At 42.4% G+C, this 15688-nt stretch overlaps 1 long non-coding RNA gene across 1 annotated transcript; it reads left to right on the plus strand.

The window, feature by feature from the left end:
* Window positions 1–50: 50 nt before the first annotated feature.
* On the plus strand, window positions 51–12527 carry LOC138513597 (uncharacterized). The gene is made up of 3 exons (XR_011281781.1): window positions 51–407; window positions 6175–6284; window positions 10687–12527. It is a non-coding gene; the product is annotated as an uncharacterized lncRNA (long non-coding RNA).
* The last annotated feature ends 3161 nt before the right edge of the window (window positions 12528–15688 follow it).

Consider the following 15688-nt stretch of genomic DNA (forward strand, 5'->3'; position numbering starts at 1 on the left):
GGCTATTTCTAACCAGCGTGACAGGAAGTAAAATGTTGAACATTTTAAAAGGAAAAAAACGTCAACTACAATGCTGGTGGCCTGTACTGTTCAGCTCAGTGTACTTGCTGCCTTTGAGCACAAACACATTGTTACTGTACAAGTAGCATCTAGGTCAGGGTCACAAAACACATGCTACATTTTTTGGCACTTGTGACTCAGTCAATAATTTTAGGGAGAAACTGTACATGCAGAGGAAGAGATGCATCTGACTGCCCACCACAGTCCTTTAACGCTGAGATTTTGTATGCTCAAAAGGTGATCCACCAGGACATGAAAAACAGAAACTCTGACTAACAGATGGTGCAATTGCCAGGAAGCCAACGCTCCCTACTGGCCAATGAGAGGACTGCAAGCGCCTAATGCTGGTAAGCGTGCTCTCAGTACTTAACATTGTGAAAATCTGATATGGCCCTTAGAGAATGTCTTCTACTATTTGTTTTTTTTATTTTATTATATTTTTACAGCACAGATTTAGCTCGCGAGCAGCAGAGCATTGTACAAGGTTTGGGTATCCAGCTGTTGGGCTGGCTGGCCTCTTATCAGTATCCCAGTACTGTTAATTGCATTCTGTGTGACCAATGGGATTAGTCCATGGCTAGGTGCTGTTGAAAAAGCCACGTTTTGAGAGATTTCCGAAACTGGAGATTAGTGGAGGCATTCCGAGTCGATAATGGGATCGAGTTCCAGTGGGTGGGTAAGTTAGATGACAGGGATTGTTTGTGGGTCCCCTCTTTGCAGACAAGTTATGATTCGAGCTGGTTGGTCGATTTGCTGTGCAAGGAGCGAGTGCCACTAGATATGTGCTGCTTATCTGCCAAGAACACTGGTGTGCTACTCATGACTGCTTTGCAGGTGATACATGAAGTAGCTTGGCCTGGAGAGAAAGCCTATGTACTTTGCCCAAGACAGGAGAGATTCGGCGAAATTTCTGCACACCCGTAATAAGACTTTCTGCAGCTTGGTGGACTGCTTTCAGGGGAGCCAGTGAGCGGCTGGGAGCCTTGTCAGGAGGGCATTTCCCCCATTAATGTGGGAGACCACGTGGGCCTGCATTATGGTCCAGAAGTCCTGTGGCGGGATGAAGGCTTTGATTTTGAGAAGATTGTTAATTTGGAGACAGGCTGTTTGGGCCTTCTTGGCTATGTGTGTCTGGAAGCACATGCTTCTGTCAATGATGAAGCCTAAGGATTTTGCTGAATCCAAGAGTTGCAGATGAAATCCTTCTAGGCGCATATCATTGAGCCATGGTTGCACAAGTTGTTGTTTAGTGGGGGGACCGATGAGTACGAATTCGGTCTTAGCTGGGTTATGTTTGAAGTAGGCAGCCAACATCCAGGACTGGATGATGGCTAGCTAATCGCAGAGGTGCCTGATGTCATGTGGGCTTTTTACTCTCATGTACAAATAAGTGTTGTCGGCATATTCGCGGATGGCTATACCAGGGTCTTTGAGCCAGAGGCTCCAGGTAAAGGTTAAAAAAAAGGATTGGTGAGAAGATGAAGCATTGGAGGACTCTGCAGAAGACTGGGGGCTAGCTAGAATGCAACATGTTCATCTGGACAGCCTGTTGTCTGCCCGAGAGGTAAGAGGTAAACCAATTCAGGACAGTTCCAGAGAATCCCATCCTGTCAGCGAGGAGGGAGAGAAGGATACATGGCCGACTGTGTCAAATGCAGCTGAGAGGTCAAGGAGGACGAGAATGCCCTTATCCATGATTTGGAGGGCATCATCCACCACATGGACAAACCTTTTAGAATGCATAATAGTGAATAGAGCTGAAGATGGCATTTGATAGTGTGGTTAGGAGTAAACTGTGGGAAACACTTTGATCGTTATGTAGGTCATCGCCTGATGAGTACTTATAGTGTGACAAATTTGCTAAAGTAAAGAGTAGATTTCGGTGGAGCTTGAAGCGATATATTCCTGATAGCACAGGGCATCTGGCAACGATGCAGTCTTACACCACTATTGTATTGTATATTAGTCACCTGCTAGAGATCATCTCCTGGTTAGAGGCGAGACAAACCTGTTACTGATGATGCAATCTTGATTTCAAAGAAAAGGCTGTCATTCAAAAACAATTGTCAGCATTTCATAATAGTTGTGCTACAAAGGGTCTTACAATTAATGTTATCGAAACTAAATTCATGGTGTTCGACCGAGGGAAAAAATTGAATCGAAAGTTATTTTTAAAGGGGATTTGTTTTGAACAAGTTTGTTTTTGTGATTACTCATGCATTAGAATAAATCATGAAGGATTTTGGATAGCTCAAATTTAGAAAGGTAGCTCGATATTGACGAGCCTGTGTGCTGGAGGGGGCCATGCAAAGTTTCTTTAAAAAAATATAGGCCACTACATTAAAGATAGCCTGGATGTCTTGAGAGGATAGGCTGCTGCGGCGGCCACTTATGAAGCCGATGTCTGAGGATTTGCCAACACAAAAGCATTGCAAGTCAAAGAAAGCCAGATCTTCAAAAAGCTCCTTCTTACCCCTTCGAGAACCCCCACTATACCCATTTGCCTTGGTTTGGGGCACACAAGGATATGAATATTAATACAGTGTAAACCTTTACTTTATTGAATCCCGATAAGTTATGGAACCACCCATATTTACTTACAATGAAATTGGCACAGGAGGAACCAAGAGGGCAGCTGGGGGCCTGTTCTTTAGAATGGTTTAAAAACAGCAGAAACTGGTATACGCTTTTAATATTCCCAATGCTTGAGACAATCATGTACAGATATAGCCGCAGGATGGAAAAAATGTTTTGAAATGTTTAATTCCCCTGGGCCCTTAAAAAGATTTAGAACATGATCAAAATTGTAGCCTGACTTATTCTTAACTTGAATCTAAAGTTCATGGTGATTTTAAGAACTATTTTATTTAAGAACACCTCATTGTAGTTTACCCTGCACTTTGTACGGGTAAGATCAGGTAGATTTTAGATTGTTATGTCCCCTGTATGACAGGCCTCATATTAAATGGTTGAAACATATGTGTAGAGCGCACCAAATGAGTATCTGCAACTCAGCCGACAATCTAGGTCTTATATCTAGAGATACTAAGCTGGTGTCTGCAGTGTCCCAATTCTTAGTTAGAGCATGGATTATTAGATAAGGTTTTATCAAGCACTATAGGGGTGTATCCGTTTAGTGATTATAGGGATGGTACTACTTATAGGATGCATATCTAGGATATCTGTGAAGAATTAATTTTAGATTTAGTTGATGTTTTGAACAAGCTCAATATTTATCAGGTTTATTATTTTTACTCATTCTGCATGAAATTATTTTATTTATTTATTTATTTGGGATTGTTATGCAGACTCTGGTATGTGTTAATGTCAATCTTTTACGAGCGTATTTAAAGGAATTTCTGCTGATGAGATGTTTGTTGTTATTGAATTTCTGTTTTGATGTGCGTATTGAAAGGAATTTCTGGTAATGGAATTTCTGTTTTTTATGGAGTCCAACTCAAAAATAAACCTTGCATGACTGACTAACTAGAAAGGAAGGCACAGGAATGGTGGCGCAAAGGAAGGAGTCTCAGCAGTTGATATTAAAAAGGATTAGAAGTAGATATTTTGGAGGAGTGACAGAATATGGGTGGTGCAGTCAAAAAGTTTTGAACATAGTTTGGAGCCCAGTGACTACACCAGTTAAACATGGCATACAGATTTTGTAGTGTCATATTTTATACCAGCAAGTACATCTGATCAGTAAATATTTCACTTCAGTATGGTTTTAAAAGAATAGCTCACCCACCTAACTCCCGCAACAATAAGGAGGTAAGCAATCCTCTCACTACTGAAGCAAGCATTGCCTAAGGCATCAATTTGGGCTTTTGTGTAGACATGGGTAGACATTTGCAAGGCACTGCCATAATTGTACTTCCTGGCCATAAGATAGCAACAGCTGGAAAATGGTGAGTACCTGGGCAAACAATGTCATTGTCTGGCAGATATAATACCTGTCCTCAAGCCAAAACCTTTGCCTGTACTAAGGCTTGTTTTAAATAGGGTTTTGGTGCAAGGGGCAGATGCAAGGGCACACATATTGCTTATAAATCAATCAACTGAAGATTGCTTAGAAATAACACTAGCAAGCAAAGCACAGCACCAGGTTTCATGTTACTGAAAGATAGTTAGCTCAAAGAGATCCCACATGTGTGTGTTTTGGGTGGGGAGGTACAGCTAGTGGTCGGGAATGGTCAAGGCTGGTCAATCATCTCCCTCCTATCTTCATTCCAGGGCAATAGTTTTGGCTTACAAGGGGTGTTAAAGTGCCACCTAATAGCTGGAAAACAAGGACCAACAATTCCTATTACATGGGACGTAATATTTCCCAATCTTCCTGAATTTGGGAGGCTCATCTATATACCATTACATGGTTTTCTTGATATTAAAATGATGTAAATTAAGAAACATCCTTTCCTACTAGGGACGCGCTAAAATCAATGATCACATTTTGAGTTGCTTGACGCAATTGGGCTCAGTAAGGACATATTCAAAAGGACAATCCTTTGGGCATCTACAGGTTGTCCTTCCTCATTCACTGGTCACTTTTCCTTGTTCACTGGCTGCTGTCTCTTTCTCTGTTCATTGCCTAGTTATTCTCTATCCCTTGACCCCTTCTCTGATAATTGGCTCATTCATTGCTCCCCTGCCTCTTTGAACAGCACCCTAACCTATCGAACACACAGCTCCCTCAGTCGAATTCACGTGTTACCCTGTCTCTGCAATATGCAGAGCTTATTGCCTCTTTCATGTACAACACTGATATGTTCAATGACCACTGTCATATTCACACGCCTGCATCTCATTCACTGATAGGTCATCCTCATTCACAGCATCATTTAAGTCCCACTGTTTCTCCCACTCATCTGAAGCTCCATTTGCTTCCCATTCTCTCACTCGCCCACTGCCAATTGCCCCACCAGTGGCCTCTCTCATCCTGACTTACTTGCCATTATCCTCTCATTGTTGGTCAGTAGTTATTGACTCATTCATTTTATGGGACACCATGCTTCACTCACTAATCGCGGCCTCCTTTACAAGTTATCATCCCACTGACTGATCTCCCAGCCTCATTCATTGGTCACTGGCTGATTCTGTGCTCACCCGTCCTCATTCATTGCTCAGCCTACCCCATACATTGGCCACCACACCCATTCACTTTTCAGGCTACCTCAGTCAGAGCTCAGCCTCTCCTGTTCATTGGTCACCGTCCCTCATTCACCGGCTACTCCCTGTTCTCTGCCTTGTTCTCAGCTCACTGTCTCCCTTGCTGCTTATATACCAATATTCATATCACTGATATTTGTGTTCATGAACTTATACATCTGTGCTGTGATATGGGTGTGAAATTAAGTGAACAGATCGAACTGAAAGTTCACATTACTTTAGAAATGCAACAGTGCCAGGGATACCTTATGATGGGCTACCCTTGATGTGCTCATTTATTGTAATCACAGTGCATGCACGAATGCTGACAAGGCATGCACATCATTTGCCAGAGGTCAGTAGAGATAGCTCAAGACCCCTAACTCCTTGCCCCATTCCACCACCGTGCGTCTACCCACCTGGATCCCGTACCATGGACGGAGGCCTTGTGCAGCTGCAATTAAACATTGCACAAATGAGAAATAACAGATGGAAGTTATTGAATAAATAAACAAATACTGTTCACAAAGTACTCGCTCAGTCCTTTTGTGTTTCTGTGAGAATGCAGGAAGGAGTGGGCGGTTATGAGTCATTTTCAGACAACGCCCTGAAACTGTTTGTGTAAGGCAGAGCTCTGTTGCAGCTGTTTCTAAGAAACAGGAAGATGTGGTCAGGCTATTTCTAACGAGCGTGACAGGAAGTAAAATGTTGAACATTTTAAAAGGAAAAAAACGTCAACTACAATGCTGGTGGCCTGTACTGTTCAGCTCAGTGTGCTTGCTGCGTTTGAGCACAAAAACATTGTTACTGTACAAGTAGCATCTAGGTCAGGGTCACAAAACACATGCTACATTTTTTGGCACTTGTGACTCAGTCAATAATTTTAGGGAGAAATGTACATGGAGAGGAAGAGATGCATCTGACTGCCCACCACAGTCCTTTAACTCCGAGATTTTGTATGCTCAAAAGGTGATCCACCAGGACATGGGAAACAGAAACTCTGACTAACAGATGGTGCAATTGCCAGGAAGCCAACGCTCCCTACTGGCCAATGAGAGGACTGCAAGCGCCTAATGCTGGTAAGCATGCTCTCAGTACTTGTATAACCTTGTGAAAATCTGATGTGGTATTTAGAGAATGTCACAAATAATGTTTATTATTTCATTTTATTTTTGAAAGCACAGACTTAGTTTGAGAGCAGCAGAGCACTGTACAATGTTTGAGTAGCCCGCGTAAACGCAGACATCTTTAACAGTTAGCGCAGTACTGCGAGTTGTGTTCTGCGCATCCATTGGGATTAGTCCATGGTCAGGTACTGTTGAAAAGGCCACGTTTTGAGAGATTTGCAAAATAGGAGAATTGTCGAGGCATTCCCAGTTGATACTGGGATCGAGTTCTAGTGGGAGGGTGCGTTAGAAGATATGGATTGTTTGTGGGTCCCCCCTTTGCAGACTAGTTGTGATTCGAGCTGTTTGGTCGATTGGTTGTGCAAGGAGCCTGTACCATAGCTTAGCTGCCAGGTACGTTGGTGTCCTACTCATGACTGTAGGTGAAACATGCAGTATCTTGGCCTGGGGAGAATGCCAATGTAGTTCGCCTAGGACAGGAGGGATTCAGTCAAATTTCTGCACACAGATAATAACACATGTTGCAGCTTGGTGGACTGCTTTCCAGCCAGCCAAGGAGCAGCTGTTAGCCTTATCAGGAGGGCATTTCCCACATCAACATGTGAGACCACTAGATACTGCATTATGGTCCAGAATTCCTGTGGGAGATTGTAGGGTTTGATTTTGCAAAGGGTGGAGATTTGGAGCCAGCCTGTTTGGGCCTTCTTGGCTATGTGTGTCTGGAAGGACAAGCTGCTGTTAATGGTGAAGCCCAAGGATTTTGCTGAATCCGAGAGTTGCAGATTAATTCCTTCTGAGTGTCTATCGTTGAGCCATTCTTGGACAAGAATTTGTTTAGTGGGGAGACCGATGAGGACAAATTCGGCCTTGACTAGGTAAAGTTTGAGGTAGGCAGCCAACATCCTGGACTGGATGATAGATAGGTAATCGCAGAAATGCCTGATATTCTGTAGGCTTTTTATTTTCAAGTACCTATAAGTATTGTCACATATTCGTGGATGGCTATACCAGGGTCTTTGAGCCACAGGATCCATGTGAAGGTTAAAAAAAGGATTGGTGAGATAATGGAGCATTGGTGGAGTCCACAGGAGATTGGGAGTCAGTTAGAACACCACATGTTCATCTGAACAGAGTCTGTTTAAGAGTAGGAGATCAATTCCGGACAGTGCCAGAGAATCCCATCCTGTCAGCGAGGAGGGAGAGGAGTATACATGGTCGACTGTGTCAATATCATCGGAAAGGTCACGGAGGGCGAGAAGGCCCTCATCCATGATTTGGAGGGCATCATCCACCACCATGACCAAACTTTTAGAATGCTCAATAGTGAATAGCGCTGAGGAAGTGACCCAATGGGACAGTTGAATTGCTTACACAAAAAATGTGTAGAGAATGTCTTGCATATCTAAAGTACTTTGTACTTGTCCTGCATTCCTGGCAGTTGAAATAATAGATTGTAATTTATTTTCAAATCATTGTGTATGAACAATAGATATTAATGTAATAATAATTAATATACACACCCATACAAGGTTTTGGCTTCTTTGCTGGTTTGGCTTAAAACATGTATTTTTCATTCTGATTTTTCTCTAGTACACAACACTCTATTTAGTAATTTTGGTTGGTAAGCAAATTACTCTCTTTATTTAATTTAATGTGAACCGCTGAGCATACAGGTGCACTCTGATACAAGAAGAAAGTAAGTGTCAACAAATATTAAGAGAGTAAGGAATGTGGAAAAACAAAATAATATAGTATTGAAGGCACAGATATGTTTAATGTTTTAAAATATAATTACGTTTTAATACAATACAATACAAGATAATGTCAGGATCTGGGGCATGACATTCTGGCTCAGCAGTGATTGTCCTCTACACATTTTTTGTGTAAGAAATTCAACTGTCCCATTGGGTCACCTTGTTTTTACTTACACCTCCTTCCTTCTCCTTTCCTCCTTCCCAGGAATCAGAATGCACTCTTCTTGCTCAGCCTCAAACCATCCCTCACTACCACCCCTCTTGTACTACCCACTCTCTGTTCCTTCTGTCACCTCCCCATATTCAGGAACTGGAAAAGAGCCTGCCATGATTTTCCTCTGCCCCTTCTACCTACCCTCATTTCCAACTGCTGTGCTTTGAAGCAAATGTGTTTTGGAATTTTGCATGTTACATGTTACCAACCAATAAATAAATATTACAGAGGACATGCTGTATAGCTATTACGGTGCTGAAGAGACACTTGGCACTTACATCGATGTTAAAAGGGTTAACCTCTAATACTCTATTGCCTGGATATACCAACTTCAAAATATCTTTTAATTAAATAACTGTCTTGGAATTCTGTTTAGTGTGCAGACCATACACACACAGATGCATTGCATAAAACATTGACTTGAAAATCTGAAAGCAAACAATTCAACATAACAGTCCATCTGTTTGGGCAAATAAGGAAAATCATTGTATGGGGTCTCCAATCCTTGTACAAAACCTCTCTCAATAAAAAGCAAAAGAGAGTCTGCATAACATACATCCCCAATCGAGCAGACCATACATCAGTTCACATCATCCTCCATTGCTGAGGATTGCCTGTTTACATATTTGAAGAATTTATGGGCATGTCTTCGGAAGTATGTCAGGGATTTTAATTCCAGAAACAGCATTTTCTGCCAGAAAATAATGCAATCAGTATTCAGACACTATGAGATGAATGGAGTCCAAGCAAGGCAATCATTGCAAGCGGTCCTAAGGTCCCTTTTATAAACTGACATTTTAGTAGTGCAAAACGATAGCGGGGGCTATGCACTATTTGTTCCATAATAAAGTAAACTTCCAAAGAAGTACTGCTTTATTTATTTATTTATTTATTTATTATTTGTATTTGTAAAGCACACTACAGCCCACGGGCATCGAGGCGCTGAGAACTTGGAGAATACGAAGGCTTACTTAAAGGGTTACAGTGAAAGCCACCCAAGGACACTTGATAATTACGGTACATGATTACACAGATAGATAGATCGATACTTAGCCACACACAAGAGTGACTAAAGGTACAGGCAAGTTACACAAACAGGCAGGTTTTGATGGCTTTGCGGAAGGAAGCATGGGAGTCAATTTGTCTGATGTGCGGTGGAAGGGCGTTCCAGGTGGTGGCAGCCACAGGAGGGAAGCTAGAACCACCAGCACGTACTCTACGTGTCCTGGGTACGATTAACGTGTTGGAGTTTGCGGATCTGGAAGGTCTGGCAGCAGATGGTTTGGGGACTGTTACCTATAAAGACACTTACTTTGACCTCAGTTTAGCCAATACGTCTCAGCCAGGTCTCGGATGGATGCAAGGGGCAACCTAAGAGCAAAGAAAATTATTTTATTCTCAGCAAATGAAAATAAACCAGCAAACAATTATTTTAGATTACATAATCAATTACCTTCCATTCACAAAAGTAACATCATTTTCTATTCCGCATAAGTAGCACAATTTCTGTTTGTACAAGAAGGACATGTTCATTGATCATCTGGGAATGAGAAGATGCATTGTTCGAACTGGTGAACAAAAATGAGTAAAAAAAACAATTAAAAAAAGAAGCCAGCAAACAATAAACAGGGAAAACACGATCTTAATATTTGTGTTTGTTTATGGTGGTGCACAATCAAATGTATATGCAATATTGAAAGGTTTTCCCCCATGCCAGTTCCACAAGAGGAGTGGAGCTCTCCTTTGATTTATATTGTGCATTCAAAGTAACTGAATGGGCTCTGGATCTCACTAATTAATGCAGTTCAATTTGTGCTTACCTATATATGTTAATGTATTACTTTTGCTTTAATCATTTAATAAAAATATGAATAAATGCACCATGCTGAGGATCGTTCATAATAGTCGCAAAGAGGTAACCTAACTATGGAATATTTAACATGATCAAATCCAAGGTTTGTATCCTGTTCTTTGTGTTAATGTTATTTAGTTTGTTTATATGTGTTTACGTTTGTTTTTATTTATCTATTTCTTCTATTGTTTGTTTGCTTAAAATATGTGTGTGTGTTCGCTGTTCCTTCTTCTCTTATGGAGAACACTGACTTTATAAATGTATTGGTTCACAAAGACTTATCATCTTTTGAGACTCCTGGGGAGCTGCATTTGATATGAACTGCGGTACTGATTGCTCAACAAGTCATGCATTACATGCAGTCATTCGTGTTTGCCTTGCTTGATGCATTCTGTCTATTTTCATATAATGTAGGACCTAATAGAAAAGTGCAAATTAAGTCAGAAATGCACGAATTTTAAAAGAATTTCTAGACTACAGGGTTATTAATATAATATATGATTATATTTAATTCAGTTTCTGTTCATGTTGCAGGTCTTTCTAACTTTGCTGGTTCCCTGTCTGACTCTGTGAGACCCACTGCCCGGAAGCTCTTCTAAACAGAACAACATGGCCTTTCAAGAATTTAGAGTGGTTTTTACTACGAAGAAAGAAAACAAAGGGTGGAAGTGTGCGAACATAGACACCAAGTCACTAAAAAAGGTTGTTTAATGCAGAGTGCATTCGGTCCACAGATAATTTGACACAGCAAATGGTCACACCTAAAATCAGTGATCAGGATGTAATGGAGTGATTTTCATCTATATGATACAACTTTTCACTCTCAGAAATTCAAGATGAACTATGTGGGTGCTCTTTAATGGTTACACTCTTAAACATTGCTCTACACATTGAAACCATGTTCACTGCATAGGCATGTGAACATGAATACAACCTGTCATGAGAACTTGGATACAACATGTCGTGTCCAGGCTTTACAAGCCTGGACAAGGTTTGCCTTTGATTTCCTCCACTCCTTCTGGACCTTATGCAGTGCCAGCATCTTCAGTCAGAGACATATCAGGTTTCTTGAGGGCTTTTCATGCATCAGAAGGTGGTTTCCATAAATGTCTTATGCTTCATCCAAATGGCATCAGGGATGACTCAGCAGTCACCAAAATGGCCAACAAGAATATTAACGGATATGAAATGAGGACTACATATCTGGCTATTTTCATTTCTCCTAATAAACTGCACTGTGGTTAGTGGAGATGCCCATTCCATCAGAAATAAAATAATTAGAAGCCCTAGAAACGTTAAGATGTATAACCAAAGGCTATTAATGCCGGGTTGCAATTTCTTTTTCTGCATTGGGTTAACTATAACGTCCATGAATCAAGTGCAACGTTCCCAAGTTACAAAAATATAGATAGACACCTTCATTTCAAATGGGGCAGAGTGATAGATCAGACCCTAAATTAAAAGTGGAATGCTCTCAGACCCATTTTCCAGCAATGGTGGGGCATAGTTGTTGCATGGATTGGAGATAATGTCTACGCTGTGCATTCCTCCTCCATTTCGTCAGTGTCTTTCACTATGTGCCTGCGTGAGATTTTCATGCAGGTGTACTGCAAATGGATTCCTATGGATCAGCCTTGGTTTTGCACCTGCACAAGGCCAGGCGGATTCAAAAGGAATCCATTATGTGATGAATCCTCTTGAAATTATCATTGAAACTCCGGTATTGGCCTCCTCTATACGGCATGGGGAAGGAAGGCAGCAGCTACCTGATCCTGACCCTGGAGGTGGCATTATGAGGGAGAATCATATGGGAGGAGACACGTATCCGGGGTCAGTGATAACTCCATTAACACATGATTCTTCCATTCTCCCTGAAACACTGATGGCATATTGTAAAGTGAAGCCAAGTAGTGTAACTACTAATATTCACATAACATCTTCTGTTTCTGACAAACTCAATCCCAACAAGCATTAGAAACAATATAGCCTTGGAAAGTTTAAAAACAATATGAACTTCAATTCCCATAACATTACTGGGACGATGAAGAGGAGAGAAGAGTCAATGTGAAATTGGAACAATCTTAAGCTAAAGATGCAGACTAGTTGTTTTAAGGATCATCAGTGTTGTATGTTGGCTTTCCCTGCACCCTGCCTTCTATGCATGGAATTCTGTGAGTGACTGACATGGAATGGAATGCTGTGTGAGAGAATGTTATGTTCTGAGTGGTTCTGTGGATGTCAGTTGAGAAGATGGGTTGACTGAGAGAGGGTGCCGGTGGATGTTTCTGTCCCTGTAACTTACTTGATGTGGCTTAATATATCCCTGTTCCCTGTACCTGGAGCTGGAACATGAGTAAAGGTGTTACCTGTTCCTACACCGGTGTCAGTGTCATGCTTGGCCAGGAACCCAACTTAACATTGGCGACGAGGATGCTGGCTGTGCAGGGGGGTCAGCACCATGCCCCTCAGAGACCAGTAGGCCCCTGGCCCTGGCACTGCTTCAGTACATCACTGGCTGGCCCACACAGGCCCCCACTGCAGCCTGCAGCACTCCTACCTGAGAGAGGACCTTCTCATTGTTTGGGGGGTGGTGGATGTCCCTTTCATGGTGCTAAATCAAGTAGAAAAATAGGGCACCTGGCGGAGTCCTGATTTACCCAGGTGGGTACATGTATAATTACGAAAAAATAATCAGGATGAAATATCCTACAAGCGATAGTGTGGTTCTGTATATGTATATTTATTTTAAAATGACACAGAACATTTTTGGTGATTTGACAATTACTTTACAGTACTTTCGATAAGCATGAAAGTTTGAAAAACAAACGGACAAGAGTGATTGTAAATAGTGGTAACACAGGTAAATGTCGACCTCAGAGGTATTGAGGTCAAAACTCCACATGGAGGCACATTCCCAAGGCAGTAGGTTGGCCTTAGTATTCACATACTAAGGCCAACCTACTGATCAATGTAGAAGTGGTCCCATAAAGCACCCTTTATCACCATTTCACCACCATGTGGCCCTTACTATACATTGATCAGTAGGTTGGCCTTAGTATGTGAATGCTAGTATACCTGTACAAAACCATCTATCAAACAAACGTTACGTGCACCTTGTGGAATTTTACTAATTGAAAATGTATGTATAAATAGAACTTGCTTCATCACCAAATTGTTCTACTTTGCCACCATGGGACCTACTCTGCGTGTGATCACTGCTACACCATTGTACAAATGTATGGGCAAATAGTACCGGCGTCATCATAAATATTTCTGCTTTGATAACTTGTGGCTGAAACAGTAGAGTGTTCAGTAATTGTGTCTCTTTTTGCACCTGGACGATGCCATTTGCTGGCATCATGTGTCATGTTTTGCCACACCAACCGTTAATGCTTTGGCCATATGTAATTTACCAGTGCCACACTGATTGTCACCATTTATAGTTTTAAAACCCTCTCCATTTATGTTTTTTCTGCACTTGGCATGTATTTTGGTGCCCCGCCTTTTCTGACCCCTCCACCCATGTGTCTTTTCCAACAGATTCAGGCACTTCACCACACACTGCTCCAGCCCACCCACGCGCGCTCTTAGATTTTATCCATGCATTCTAAATTTGTTCGACATGCTCTGAAGAAGGCATCCATTTGTATGGGACCACTTCTCCCATGATGCCTTGCTTTACGAGTAGTCCATACTCCTGAGAACACTCCTCTCATCCCCCCCACCCACCAACTGACGCACGATTGCTTGACATACCAAGCATGATGAGATTGGCCCTCTGGACCGCCTCTCATACCTACAGCGCTTCCCCATTGGCTGAGCGTCAGCCTCTAGGAAGGCTTATAGACACCGAAGTAGGTCCACCTCCCACAGCAACCACTGTGAGCTGAGGACTCTGCGAGCACAGAAGCACCGGACGCACTGCGGTAAGTTTAGTCCACATAGGGACCACCACTTGTGTAGCTTCCAAATATGTCGCATTGCCTGTATTTAGGAGCGACTTTCACGCACATTGTTTAATGATCACGTGTTTCCATCAGACTTATACCGTGTTAGTCACTTTTACTAAGCCTATATCTGCACACTAGGGCTTGGTTAGGGTCCATGTCCTGCAGCCAGCCTCTTAGGCACCACTGCAGCCCGTTTGTGAGCACTCCTCTACCACAAGCTTGTGCACACGCTGCGTGTAGTTTTTTCACCATACCTGCACGCACTGTTTAACGTTGCACAAAGCAAAGGACCGCATCTTTGCATCCCGGATGCTTCTAGCCCAAGAGCACCATGGACTATAATACAGAAAACACTACCTCACCTGTGTGCCACCACTCACTCCTTGTGCTACCATGCAATTCGCACAGGGCTGCACAGCCTCAATATGTGTGATCTGTGCACCATAGCGTTTTTTTCCAGACCTGGAGTCACTCCAACCCGTGGGGCCACGTCACTCTACTTACCACCATGGATACTCCACTGCCCACACCAAAACAACTCGCCGTGTTCCACATAGATATATCAGGAATATCTCCTCACCCTACGGGCACTCATGGACTACCACCACGGTAAATGGGGAGAACAGACCCCAGACAGGATTCCCTCACCACCACTGAATCCACCACAATTAGACCACTGAGTGGATCATGTCTCATGATGCTCCCTTGTTTCCTCTCAGATATGGGACCCACCCTGGCCTTTTCCAGTTTGGGGAACCCTGAGAGACGTCGGCCTTCAGGAAACTTCGGCCCACTCTGAAGTGCATTTTCGCACTAGCAATCCAGTAACTCCTTAAGGATTGTCCACAGCATCCCACTGCTATTGCAGGAGCAGGTAAGCTGTCTATTGATACACCACGTGATGTATCATTACGGCACTACTCAGCCAGTATTAAGCACTATCATGAATCAGTCAATTTTCTTCTGAGATCCTTACAGCTTCTTCTAACCAACAGATTCTACGGACAACACCGCAATTGGTGTCCCTCCTGACGAAGGCCAGCACATAGAGAGGCTTCAATCAAGCCCGATTTTGGCCAAAACACACTTGTGTCGATCCCTGTGACACAACCATACCATCCCCCTCTCGTGTATGTTTTGTAAAAACTGTTGTGTACACCTTGTGTGAACTACGCCTGGGACAATTTTTCAGTCTCAGGTGCACCTTCCCTTAATAGTAGGTCCTTCCTACCTCATCTGCCTTGGGAATGTGCCTCCATGTGGAGTTTTGACCTCAATACCTCTGAGGTCAACATTTACCTGTGTTACCACTATTTACAATCACTCTTGTCCGTTTGGTTTTCAAACTTTCGTGCTCATCGAAAGTACTGTAAAGTAATTGCCAAAACACCAAAAATGTTCTGTGTCGTTTTAAAATAAATATACATATACAGAACCACACTATCGCTTGTAGGACCTTTCATCCTGATTATTTTTTTTCGTAATTATACATGTACCCACCTGGGTAAATCAGGCATCCGGCAGGTGCCCTATTTTTCTACTTGATTTAGCACCATGAAAGGGACATCCACCACCCCCCAAACAAT

The sequence above is a fragment of the Ambystoma mexicanum genome, chromosome 12, assembly GCF_040938575.1.
Source record: "Ambystoma mexicanum isolate Mex_15411 chromosome 12, UKY_AmexF1_1, whole genome shotgun sequence".
Classification (NCBI taxonomy): domain Eukaryota; kingdom Metazoa; phylum Chordata; class Amphibia; order Caudata; family Ambystomatidae; genus Ambystoma; species Ambystoma mexicanum.